The sequence below is a fragment of the Rutidosis leptorrhynchoides genome, chromosome 3, assembly GCF_046630445.1.
Source record: "Rutidosis leptorrhynchoides isolate AG116_Rl617_1_P2 chromosome 3, CSIRO_AGI_Rlap_v1, whole genome shotgun sequence".
Taxonomy (NCBI): Eukaryota; Viridiplantae; Streptophyta; class Magnoliopsida; order Asterales; family Asteraceae; genus Rutidosis; species Rutidosis leptorrhynchoides.
This window is the reverse complement of record NC_092335.1, coordinates 520901948-520914123: the sequence shown is the minus strand read 5'-3', so window position 1 is coordinate 520914123 and position 12176 is coordinate 520901948.

Below are 12176 nucleotides of genomic sequence, written 5' to 3'. Positions count from 1 at the left end.
CACAAAATTATTGATAACACAGCCTCCCACTCACATGAGTGGCATCAAGAAAAAGATATTTTTCGTTCATCTAAAGCGGCTAGAGCCGATTCTAGCCATGACTTTGATTCCATTTTCGCAAAGTTAGACGCTTTTGAAAGATGAATGGAGAAGATGACTAAGGATATTCACGCAATACGAATTAGTTGTGAGCAGTGTGGAGGACCACATTTGACAAAAGATTGTCTCAGTATTGAACAAACAATGGAACAAAGAGAGAATGTTTCATACATGAATCAAAGGCCTGGAAATAATTATCAAAATAACTATCAACCGCCAAGACCAAACTACAATCAAAATCAGAATTATAACTGAAATGTTCCATACAACAACCAACAAGGTCCTAGCAATCAACAAGTATCTAATAATACTTACAACCAGCAAAGACCTATTTTTCCAAATAAACCACCACAAACCGATGATAAAATGCCAAATTTAAAAGATACGATGTCGAAGCTAGTTGAATCTCAAACGCAGTTTTTCACATCTCAGAAACAAACGAATGAACAAAATGCTCAAGCATTTAGAAATCAACAAGCTTCTATTCAAAATCTGAAACAAGAAGTAAGCAACCTAGCAAGGTTGATAGGTGAAAGAAAACCGAGGAGTCTATCTAGCGATACAAATGCTAACCCCCGAAATGAAATAGCTAAAGCCATTACCACAAGAAGTGGTATTACACTCAAACCACCTGAAATACCTGTAATTTCTGATGACTCTATTCCTACTACACAGGCACCACAGCCTGTGCAAGAGAAGGAAACAGAACCAGTAGTTGAAAAGGTTAATGAAGATAACACAGTTAAGGCTAAACCTTATGTTAAACTATACCAACCACCGCTTCCTTACCCGAGTAAAATGAGAAAAGAAAGACTTGAAGCCGAGCAATCCAAATTATTGGATATTTTTAAACAAATAAATATCAATCTTCCTTTCATTGATTTGATTTTAGGAATGTCAAGATATGCTAAATTCCTGAAAGATCTAATCACAAATAGAAAGAAAATGGAAGAACTCTCGGCTGTTACTATGAATGCTAATTGTTCTGCAGTGGTGTTGAATAAACTACCAGAAAAACTCTCTGATCCAGGAAGTTTCATAATTCTATGTTTTCTGGGTAGTCTTAGTTCAATAGAAGCATTGGCAGACTTAGGTGCTAGTATAAATTTAATGCCATATTCATTATACGCTAAACTAGACCTTGGAGAATTGAAACCAACACGAATAAGCATACAACTAGCCGATCGATCAGTAAAATATCCTAGAGGGATAATGGAGAACATGCTAGTTAAAGTTGGTACTTTAGTATTTCCAGTAGACTTTGTTATTCGGGACATGGAAGAAGATTCTCGAGTTCCTCTCATATTAGGAAGACCATTCTTAAACACGGCTAAAGCAATAATAGACGTGTTTGGTAAGAAACTGACCCTAAGTATAGAGGACGGGAGTGTTACCTTTTCTGTTGATAGAGCCATGCAACAACCGCAATCTGCAGATGATACATGTTATTATGTTCAAACTATAGATTCACATGCAGAATTGTTACAAGAATTTCCAGAATTACAAAGAACAGGAGAATGTTCTTTAGGAGAAAAAACTGAACCAATTGACGAAGCTGTAATATTAGCTACACTTATGGCTAATGAATACGAACCAATAATAGAAGAACTTCAAATGCTAAAAAAGGAAGACAGATATCGATATAAATCATCGATAGAAGAACCACCGACATTAAAGTTAAAGCCACTTCCAAACCATTTGGAATACGCTTATTTACATGGTGAATCTGAATTACCTGTAATAATATCGTCTTCTCTTACGAGAAATGAAAAACCTCAACTCATTTCTATGCTAAAAGCTCATAAATCAGCTATTGCATGGAAGATTCATGACATTAAAGGAATAAGTCCTTCGTATTGCACACATAAAATCCTTATGGAAGAAGGTCATAAAACCTATGTGCAACGCCAACGAAGACTAAATCCAAATATGCAAGATGTTTTTAAGAAAGAAATTATTAAACTGCTCGATGCGGGTTTAATTTATCCAATTTTTGATAGTCCATGGGTAAGCCCAGTTCAATGCGTACCTAAGAAGGGAGGCATGACTGTCATCACAAATGAAAAAGGATGAGCTTATTCCCACTAGGATTGTAACAGGATGGCGTGTCTGTATTGATTATAGAAAATTAAATGACGCCACTCGAAAAGATCACTTTCCCTTACCTTTCATTGATCAAATGTTGGAAAGGTTAGCTGGGAATAGTTACTATTGTTTTCTTGACAGTTTCTCCGGATACTTTCAAATTCCAATCGCACCCAAGGACCAAGAGAAAACCACATTCACGTGCCCTTATGGTACTTTTGCTTACAAACGCATGCCATTTGGACTTTGCAACGCCCCTGCAACCTTTCAAAGGTGCATGATGGCGATTTTTCACGACATGATAGAAGAATGCATGGAAGTTTTCATGGATGACTTTTCAGTCTTCGGTGATACTTTTGAAACATGTCTAGTTAATCTTGAACGAATGCTTATTAGATGCGAACAATCAAACCTAGTACTTAATTGGGAGAAATGCCATTTCATGGTTAAAGAAGGCATCGTTCTTGGTCATAAAATTTCAAAGGAAGGAATTGAAGTGGATAGAGCTAAAGTAGATGTAATTGCTAAACTTTCACATCCCACCAATGTTAGAGGAGTTAGGAGTTTTCTAGGGCATGCCGGTTTTTACCGACGTTTCATAAAAGATTTTTCTAAAATTGCCACTCCTATGAATAAACTCCTTGAAAAGGATGCCCCATTCATTTTTTCGGATGAATACATCAAATCTTTTAATATTCTTAAAGAAAAACTCACTAATGCGCCGATCATGATAACTTCAAATTGGAATTTACCATTTGAACTCATGTGCGATGCAAGTGATTTTGCAATGGGAGCCGTTTTAGGACAAAGGATCGAAAAACAATTTCAACCTATCTATTATGCGAGTAAGACGTTACAAGGAGCACAAACAAATTACACAACTACTGAAAAAGAATTCCTTGCTATTGTCTTTGCTTTTGACAAATTTCGTTCATATCGGGTTTTAGCAAAAACGGTAGTCTATACCGACCATTCTACTCTTAGATACCGATTTTCGAAACAAGATGCTAAACCGCGATTAATCCATTGGATCTTACTCTTACAAGAGTTCGATATTGAAATCTGAGAAAAAAAGGGAGCTGAAAATCTCGCAGCTGATCATCTTTCTCGTCTTGAAAATCCTGAATTAGAAGTTCTAAATGAATCGGCCATACAAGATAACTTTCCTGATGAATATCTATTGAAGATCGATTATAATGAAATTTCATGGTTTGTAGACTTTGCAAACTATTTAGTATGTGGATTCCTTGAAAAAGGGTTGTCGTACCAAAAACGAAAGAAATTCTTTACTGATATAAAACACTATTTTTGGGAAGATCCACATTTGTTTAAAAGTTGTCCCGATGGAATAATCCGCCGATGTATATTCGGGGATGAAGCTAGTCAAATCTTAAACCATTGTCACATAGGACCAACAGGAGAGCATTATGGGCCTCAACTCACAGCAAGAAAAGTTTACGACGCTGGATTCTATTGGCCTACAATTTTCAAAGATGCACACCTTCTTTGCAAATCCTGTGATGCATGTCAAAGGGTCAGAAAAATAAGTCAACGTGATGAAATGCCACAAAATGTCATTCAAGTATGTGAAGTATTTGACGTTTGGGGTATTGACTTTATGGGTCCATTTCCAAAATCTCATAATAATCTATACATTCTCGTTGCCATTGATTATGTATCTAAATGGGCGGAAGCACAAGTTCTCCCAACTAACGATGCACGAGTTGTAGTTAACTTCTTAAAACGTCTTTTTGCAAGGTTCGGAACACCGAAAGCTTTAATAAGTGATCGGGGTACTCATTTATGTAATAATCAACTTGAGAAAGTTCTCAACAAATATGGAGTAACTCATAAAATCTCAACCGCTTATCATCCACAAACAAGTGGACAAGTTGAAAATACCAACCGAGCATTAAAACGTATTCTAGAGAAAACCGTAGGATCAAATCTGAATGAATGGTCCATGAAATTGGAGGATGCACTCTGGGCTTTTAAAACAGCCTACAAAACTCCAATTGGAACCACACTTTTTAAACTCGTTTACCGAAAAGCATGTCACCTTCCAGTAGAAATTGAGCACAAAACATTTTGGGCTTTGAAGACATATAATCTTGATTTGCATGAAGCCGGTCGTCTACAGTTAAGTCACCTAAACAAATTAGAAGAATTAAGACATGATGCATATGAAAATTCATTAATCTATAAGGAAAGAACGAAGAAATGGCATGATAAAGAATCAGAAGTTCAAAAGAATTTAAGGAAGGAGACAGAGTTCTTCTTTTCAGTTCACGATTCAAGCTATTTCCTGGAAAATTGAAATCAAGATGGTCTGGACCATTCATAGTCAAAAGTGTTTTCCCATACGGAATAATAGAATTGATAAATTTAAACAGAATTGAATTTAAAGTCAATGGTCACAGAGTTAAACATTACATACATGATCCGATGGAAGTTGATAATGAAGTTAATCACAATTTCGATACCACAGCTAACTAAGTGTGGGGGAATCAAATCTTTTAAGGATAATATAATGCTGTCTAGAGTTAGATTTTCTGTTTTCATGTAGTTCTCGAGAATGGAATCCGAATAGTCTTTCCCTAGCAGACCCTAAAGAACTAGTCTTCTCCCTCCATTCTGAATTTTTTATTTCTTTTAGGTTTTGCGAGATGAAGAATTCCTTTGATCTGAACCATGGTCTACTACTACACGCTATGATTACTAAACGTAATAATAACACTTTCCCGAGTGAACTGGTATCATTCATAAGAGGCAAAATGGACGAAGTAAGAAAAGAACTCAGGAACAATCATAATAAGATACATTTTGGCAAAGGAAAATCGAAATCCGCAACAAAAAGAAGAGCACGACACCTTGAAAGATGTCATAAATGCGAAAAATGGTCACATGAAGGGAAATGTTCGAACAATCAAACACAATCCAATTCTGAATTCGTTACTTTATGCAGAGAAGGACCGTTCATATGTTTAGAAAAAAAGTTATTGAAAATTCGTGGTTACGCTTACGTAGCTATGGAAAACCAAATCGAACGAATCTCCTATGAGTCGGCTAAAGCAGGTCTCTGAGAATTCTTTCTCATAGGTAAGTATGTACAGTTTTTATTTTTATTTTTATTTATTGCTTTTAACCTTTTGATAATAAACGCTGAATTGTTCGCTATAAAGTATTAAATTGATATTCAATAAAATTAGGTATAATAAACCGAAATTATTGATATCAGACAAAAATTTAATTCATCACTGCGAAATTTACCGTTTATTCATAAGGTATAAATATCTTTAATCAATCAACTTAAAATATTTCAAAAATTCGTCAGGAGTAAAACTATGTAATATAGCCGAAATTACTTTACCCAAAAGGGGGACGTATATTTTTGATAATATTTGATTGATTAAAGTGGGATAAAAGACTAAAAAAAATTTAATTTTATTATTGCCTTGTTTTTAAAATTAATATAAAATTATATTATTTTAAATGTAAAAGTGTAAAATTAATGTATATAAAAAATATTAATATTTATATGAAATTTTATGCATTTTAAATTTAAGTTTGGTGTGAATTTAAAAACAAAATTTACTTTATTTCATTAAGTTAAAAAAAATTGATTTTTAAAATTCGTCGTGAGTTGAAGACTAGGTCGTTGAACCGAAATTGCTTTATCCGAGGGCTGGACGAGGAATTTTATTATCATTATTTTTAATTTTATTGATCTGAAGTATGCCAAACACATTAAAAAACCCAAAAATCTTTGCTTTTAAAACCATCACTTTAAAATGATAAATTTTAAAATTTTGTCGAGGGACGAACTAGGTAAATGTACCGAAACGCCCTCAATCTAAAAAGAAACAAAATTTTAAATTAAATAACTATTTGTTTTATAAGTTAAAGGTTTTATATAAAAAAATAAATAAATAAACCACACCCCATGCGATCGCATGGGGTTTGCACTGGGGAACCATGCGATCGCATGGGGACCCTGGACAGATCAAGTTACAAAGTCAGTCGAGCTGCTGCTCTCTCTCCTCACAATACCACACACATACACGAACATACACACACACACACACACACACAAAACTCTCTAAAATCATCAATTTTTCATCAAATCTCTCCAAATTTCTTGCTATAATCCGCTCTAATCATGCGTTTGTTCAGAAGTTTTTCAAAGAATGTAACGATTCTACCTCTAAAACTCTTTAAATTTGAATTATAGTGTTCTTGAGCAAATTTTTACCTAATTTGATTTTGATAATTTATAGTGTAATTAGAGTTAATTTATTCATATATTATGCTTGTATAACCTAGATTGATGCTATTTAACATGATTAGAAGCTTTAAACTTCAAATTTTTAACAATCTAGGGTTTGTGTTCTTGAGCAATTTGGGGCTTTTTGATATAAATAGGTTATGGCCGATTTTTGTTATGAATTATTGCTAAATTAAGTAGTGTAACATGTTTAGGTTGCTAAATGATCCAAACTTTGATCCTAAACATGAATTTTGAGCATCAAAGTGGACTTTTTAAGTCTAAAATTCATGAACTTGATTATTTTGATATAAATGCCATTTGAAACTTGTTTAATTGCTAGTAATAGTTATTTTAACATGTTATTTGAGTTGAATGATTATGAACATTGTATACATTTTCATATATGCTTATTTAAAAAAAATGTAGAATTGTTAAAATATGAATATGTGTATAAGTTTAATCTTGATTAAACATGTTATTGTAATTGTTTTAATTTGTCATTTTGCTAACACTAATGCTTATTTGGATGCACAAAATTTTATGTTTAATGTGTTTTGCAGAGAAATACTGATACTGACGGTGCATCACCGTCTAGACAACCTGAACAAGAACCACAGCCAGAGATGCAGCCTGAGCCACAACCTGAACAACAACATAACTATGATCAACACCTACCATATTATGAACCGAATCTACAATTTGTTAATGCCTACGTACAATTTCCACTTCATCAGTTAATAATAAACTCAAGAGTTCATGAACAGGAATTACATCCCAATCTGAGGTTTGAGAGAAACTGGATAGATTACCTGACGTACCAAAGTAACAAATTTAAGCTTTACACCAAAAATGTAGAGGTACCAAGGGTGATAGATTGGAGACCTTTGGAAGAAGTCAACCTAGCTAACTCAGTTAGGCTGTTACTAATTCAAAGGTATGGGAACTCTTCTTTTCTTGACTGGGAACGTTTGTTTACCACTCGTAGACCTGTATATAAGGAGTGGTGTGTTGAATTAATGAGTACTATAGCATTAAATAGGGATGTAGATAACCTAGAAGATAGGAGCTTTCTTATATTTTTACTTGGAGGTAGGATGTACAGGATGTCCATGCTGGACATGGCTAGGGCTTTTTCAGATTTACACCCCCGCTGAATTATTATCACCTGATTATACAGCTTTGATTCATGAAGGTGAGAGGGTAGATAGAGATTTTGACGCTAATGCCATATGGAGGCGTATGTCAAACTTTAATGAGTTTAGGTGGGGTGGAAGACACTCCTATTTAGATATTAACAAAGCAGAGCTGCGCATAATTCATAGGTTTTTAGCAAATTCGATTACACAACGAGGTAAAAACAAGGAGAAAATAACCCTAAACGATTTATTCTACCTCAAGTGCATTCGAAACACCAGAAGCTTTGTTAACATCCCCTACTGTGTTGGTTATTATCTATCCAAAATGGTGGAAGGTATACAGGAGGGGGGAATAATAGGAGGAGGCATTTTTATTACTCTCATTGGAGAGTATTTAGGTGTAGATAAATATCAAGAAGGTTCGATGGTCAAGATTGAGGGACAAGCCGAGACTATAGGTCTATCGGTTTATCAAGGTGCAAAGGTACTAACTCGGAAACACAATAGGCCACTACCATATCAGGGAACCCATCCATAGGTAGAGAGGGGTTCGGATGAGGAGATGGAGGAAGCAGATGACATTAGGGATGTCATTAGGGATAGTTATACTGATGTTTATCAGCATATAGATGAGGTGGAAATGAATAACCTGACTAGGCATCGTCAGTATGAGCAGTGGAGCCGCAGATGAGTATGAGCAATCCAGGCGACGCCAACACGATCTGGCAAGTTCATCAGCACCAGATCATGAGCCAGCTATCATATCAGGTACCACATAACTACATCCGACTCGGCCTGCTTTTTATCCACCACATCAGCCTGACATCCGATCGCCCTTTAACCTGTACGACCCCAATCAAGCCTATCGGGACACGTATCACCAGCCATGGAACCCGAGCGGTGACATGAACTGGAATCCATATCCAGATTGATACAGTTCCAATGGTGATTTTTTATATTTTTATCTATTATTGTTTAAACATATAATATTTTGATATTTTTATGTAATTTTTAACATTTTTATTATTGTGTTACTAATATTTCATATTTATAATTTGAAAGTGGGATATTAAGTCCCATTTCAAATTACCATGCATGTGTATATTTGTATTGTATGTATATTGTCAATTATACACAACAGGGTAAAACAGCGAACTTCCAAAGACTGACATTAAGTTCAGAAAAAGCAACTAATTTTGATGACAAGATGCAAAATATATGTGAAATAACAACTGCAGGAATGAACAAATGATGTGCACCATTTATCATTCAAACAAACAACAATATGCTTGGAAACTTTGGTAAAAATTTAATCATTTTTCTACGCTAATCACCCTCAATAATTTAAATTGTTATCGATTTCTTGCAAATGAGGGCATTACAAAATCTTAAGTGTGGGAAGGGATTAAATTATTTCGGTTTTAAAATCTAGTGCTCTCTGATAATAAAGAACAGCCCTAGTCTTATATACTGACTACCCACTTCTAGTAAAAAATTTTAAAAATTTTTCAACTAAATGAACTCAAAATCATATTTATACATATTTATGAATGATAAAACTAGGTGTTAACACCGAAATTATTGGTACCTCGAAAAGGACAAAAATTGAGAAACAACCTAAAACGCTTAAATTCATTTAAAACGGAATAGAAGAGAATAACATGGCGAAGAAAGAAATATAAAAGCCAAGTGTGGAAAAATTTACCAAGTTATTTAAATCACATATCACATATTTTTGTACAAATAATTGAAGATACTTTTGTTTCGGACGATATTAATCAGTTTTACCCAGCTTATTGTAATATAAATGGAATTTAGAAGGAAGTAAAGTCTTCCGAGAAAAAGACACGCGCTTCTTGATTTAGGTCAGGAAGTTATCGTCCAGACCAGTTGTAGAGTCTACGAAAAACCTTGAAAAGTTTTCTCGAAAATAGCTGAAAATCCACGGACCTCAGCATCAAACAGGGTCGCTAAATGGTCAGACTTATCCTAACCATGAGAGGATCTATCTCGTACAATGGGGGCACCGTGCAAATTAGCTTATAAGACTAATGAATCAGATCCCCAGAAAGTATAATCTCCTTAAAGATTAAAAAATCAGCTTTTAACACTGATATTACTCAATCCTTGAGATTGACTTTAAAAGATTGAGAATTACAAACTCATGGAATTCGATGATATCTAAACTCGAGCTTGAACGAGAAAATATTTTAATCAAATTACAAACCGATTTGTTTTCTGAAAACCTATTTTCAATGCGTTCATTACCATTGAACATAAAATCCTAAGAACTCAATGGAATTCATTAGGTCACCTGAACCAAATCGGGTGTCAACCGTAAAAACGGTGGTTGCATAGCATGGTCAAAGACAGGACCTTGTGCCAGACCGAAAAATTATAGAGTGATCTTTACTATTGCTCCTACAAAGGATAGTAATTGCATCCGACACATTGTGGACCATGAACATCTGCATGTCATTAAACATTGCCTTAACAGTTGCTTGTTCAACGCTTTCCTTTACAACCGGACGGTAGTTTACCAAAAGGTAAGTATACTGGACGTGTTGCTTTCCCAATACAAGGTTAGCAAGTGGGTGACACAAAATCATAAGTTTTGAGCTAAAATTTTCAAATCTGAAACCCACAAAACCCACAATGCCCACAAAAATATTTTGCAAACACCGGTGAAGGGTTATTCCGGAAAACTTATCTAGAGTAAAAACTAGATTGAATTTTCAAAAAGATAAAAAAGATCCAATTTCCTTAAGGATCTAAATTTTCATAGTCATGTGAAACTGTAAACCACATCGTTACTATCATTGTTCATACCGCCGTATCAAAATCACTGATGTACAAAGTGTGAAGAATAAAGAAGTGATTCTAGTATGTTTTTATTTCAAGTTCTATATTGCTTGAGGACAAGCAACGCTCAAGTGTGGGAATATTTGATAATGCTAAAAACGAACATATATTTCATACCATTATCCTTCCAGAAAGACAAGCTTTTAGTTGCAATTGTTCTATTTCCAAGTGATATTTGTTTAAATAATAAAAGGTGAAGACAAAAGACAGATTCGACGATTTGAAGACGCAAATGACCAAAAAGCTAAAAAGTACAAAGTACAATCCAAGTGGTTCAATTTATTAATGAGAAACGTCTAAAGATTACAAAAGTACAAGTCGCAAAATGCAAAGTACAAGATATTAAATCGTACGAAAGGACGTTCGAAAATCCGGAACCGAGACATGAGCCAACTATCAACGCGCGACTCGACGGACCTAAAATTACAAGTCAACTATGCACAAGAATATAATATAATATAATATAATATATATATAATTATATAAAATTATATATATTATATTATATATTAAATAAATCGAGCAGCCCACGTTTTAAATCAATGATTGAGTCTGGACAGCCTGTCCATGCAATCGCATGGCAGATGCAAAGGAAGCCCATGCGATCGCATGAGCCTTAAAGTCTGGCCACATCTATAAATATCAATCGAATTTGGACGAGAGGAGTACACCTTCATCAACTACTTCTCTTACTCTCTCAATAATATATATTTATATTTTAATTATAATTTTAATATTAAGTTAATAATAATAAGGTTACAGTAACGAATGTTTTAAGTTTGTAAGTCGAAATTCTGTCCGTGTAACACTACGCGATTAATACTCATTATAAGTTATGTTCAACCTTTTTAAATTAATGTCTCGTAGCTAAGTTATTATTATGTTTATTTAAGCCGAAGTAATCATGATGTTGGACTAAATATTAAGACTTGGTTATTGGGCTTTGGACCATAATTGGGGTTTGGATAAAAGACCGACACATGTGGAAATTGAACTATTGGCTATTAATGACTTTATATTAATTAAATGATATCTCGTTGATTTAATATAGAGATTTATAATTTGAAGTATTTATATTTAACCACATACGCTTGACTGGGTACGGTGGGGGGGATATCTATAAATACTAATAATTATTTATTTGACCGGACACGGGGATGGATTAATAGTCAATGGACTCATTAAAACAGGGGTGGATTACATTCAAGGGTAATTGGTGTAATTGTTAACAAAGTATTAAAACCTTGGATTACACGCAGTCGATAACCTGGTGTATTCATTAAACAAAGTATTAAGACCTTGTTACAGTTTAAGTCCCCAATTAGTTGGAATATTTGACTTCGGGTATAAGGTTAATTTGACGAAGATTTTCACACTTTATAATTATGACCGATGGACTATTATGGACAAAACCAGATGGACATATCGAATAATTCAGGACAAAGGACAATTAACCTATGGTAATAAATTAAAATCAAAACGTCAAACATCATGATTACGGAAGTTTAAATAAGCATAATTCCTTTAATTTATATCTCATCGTACTCTTAATTACCGTCATTTTATTTATCGTCATTTTATTTATCGTACTTTAAATTACTGCACTTTTATTTATCGTCATTTACTTTACGCTTTAAATTAATTTATATTTATATTTAATATTTTACATTAGGTTTTAATTGTGATTTAAGTCTTAAAATCGACAAACCGGTCATTAAACGGTAAAA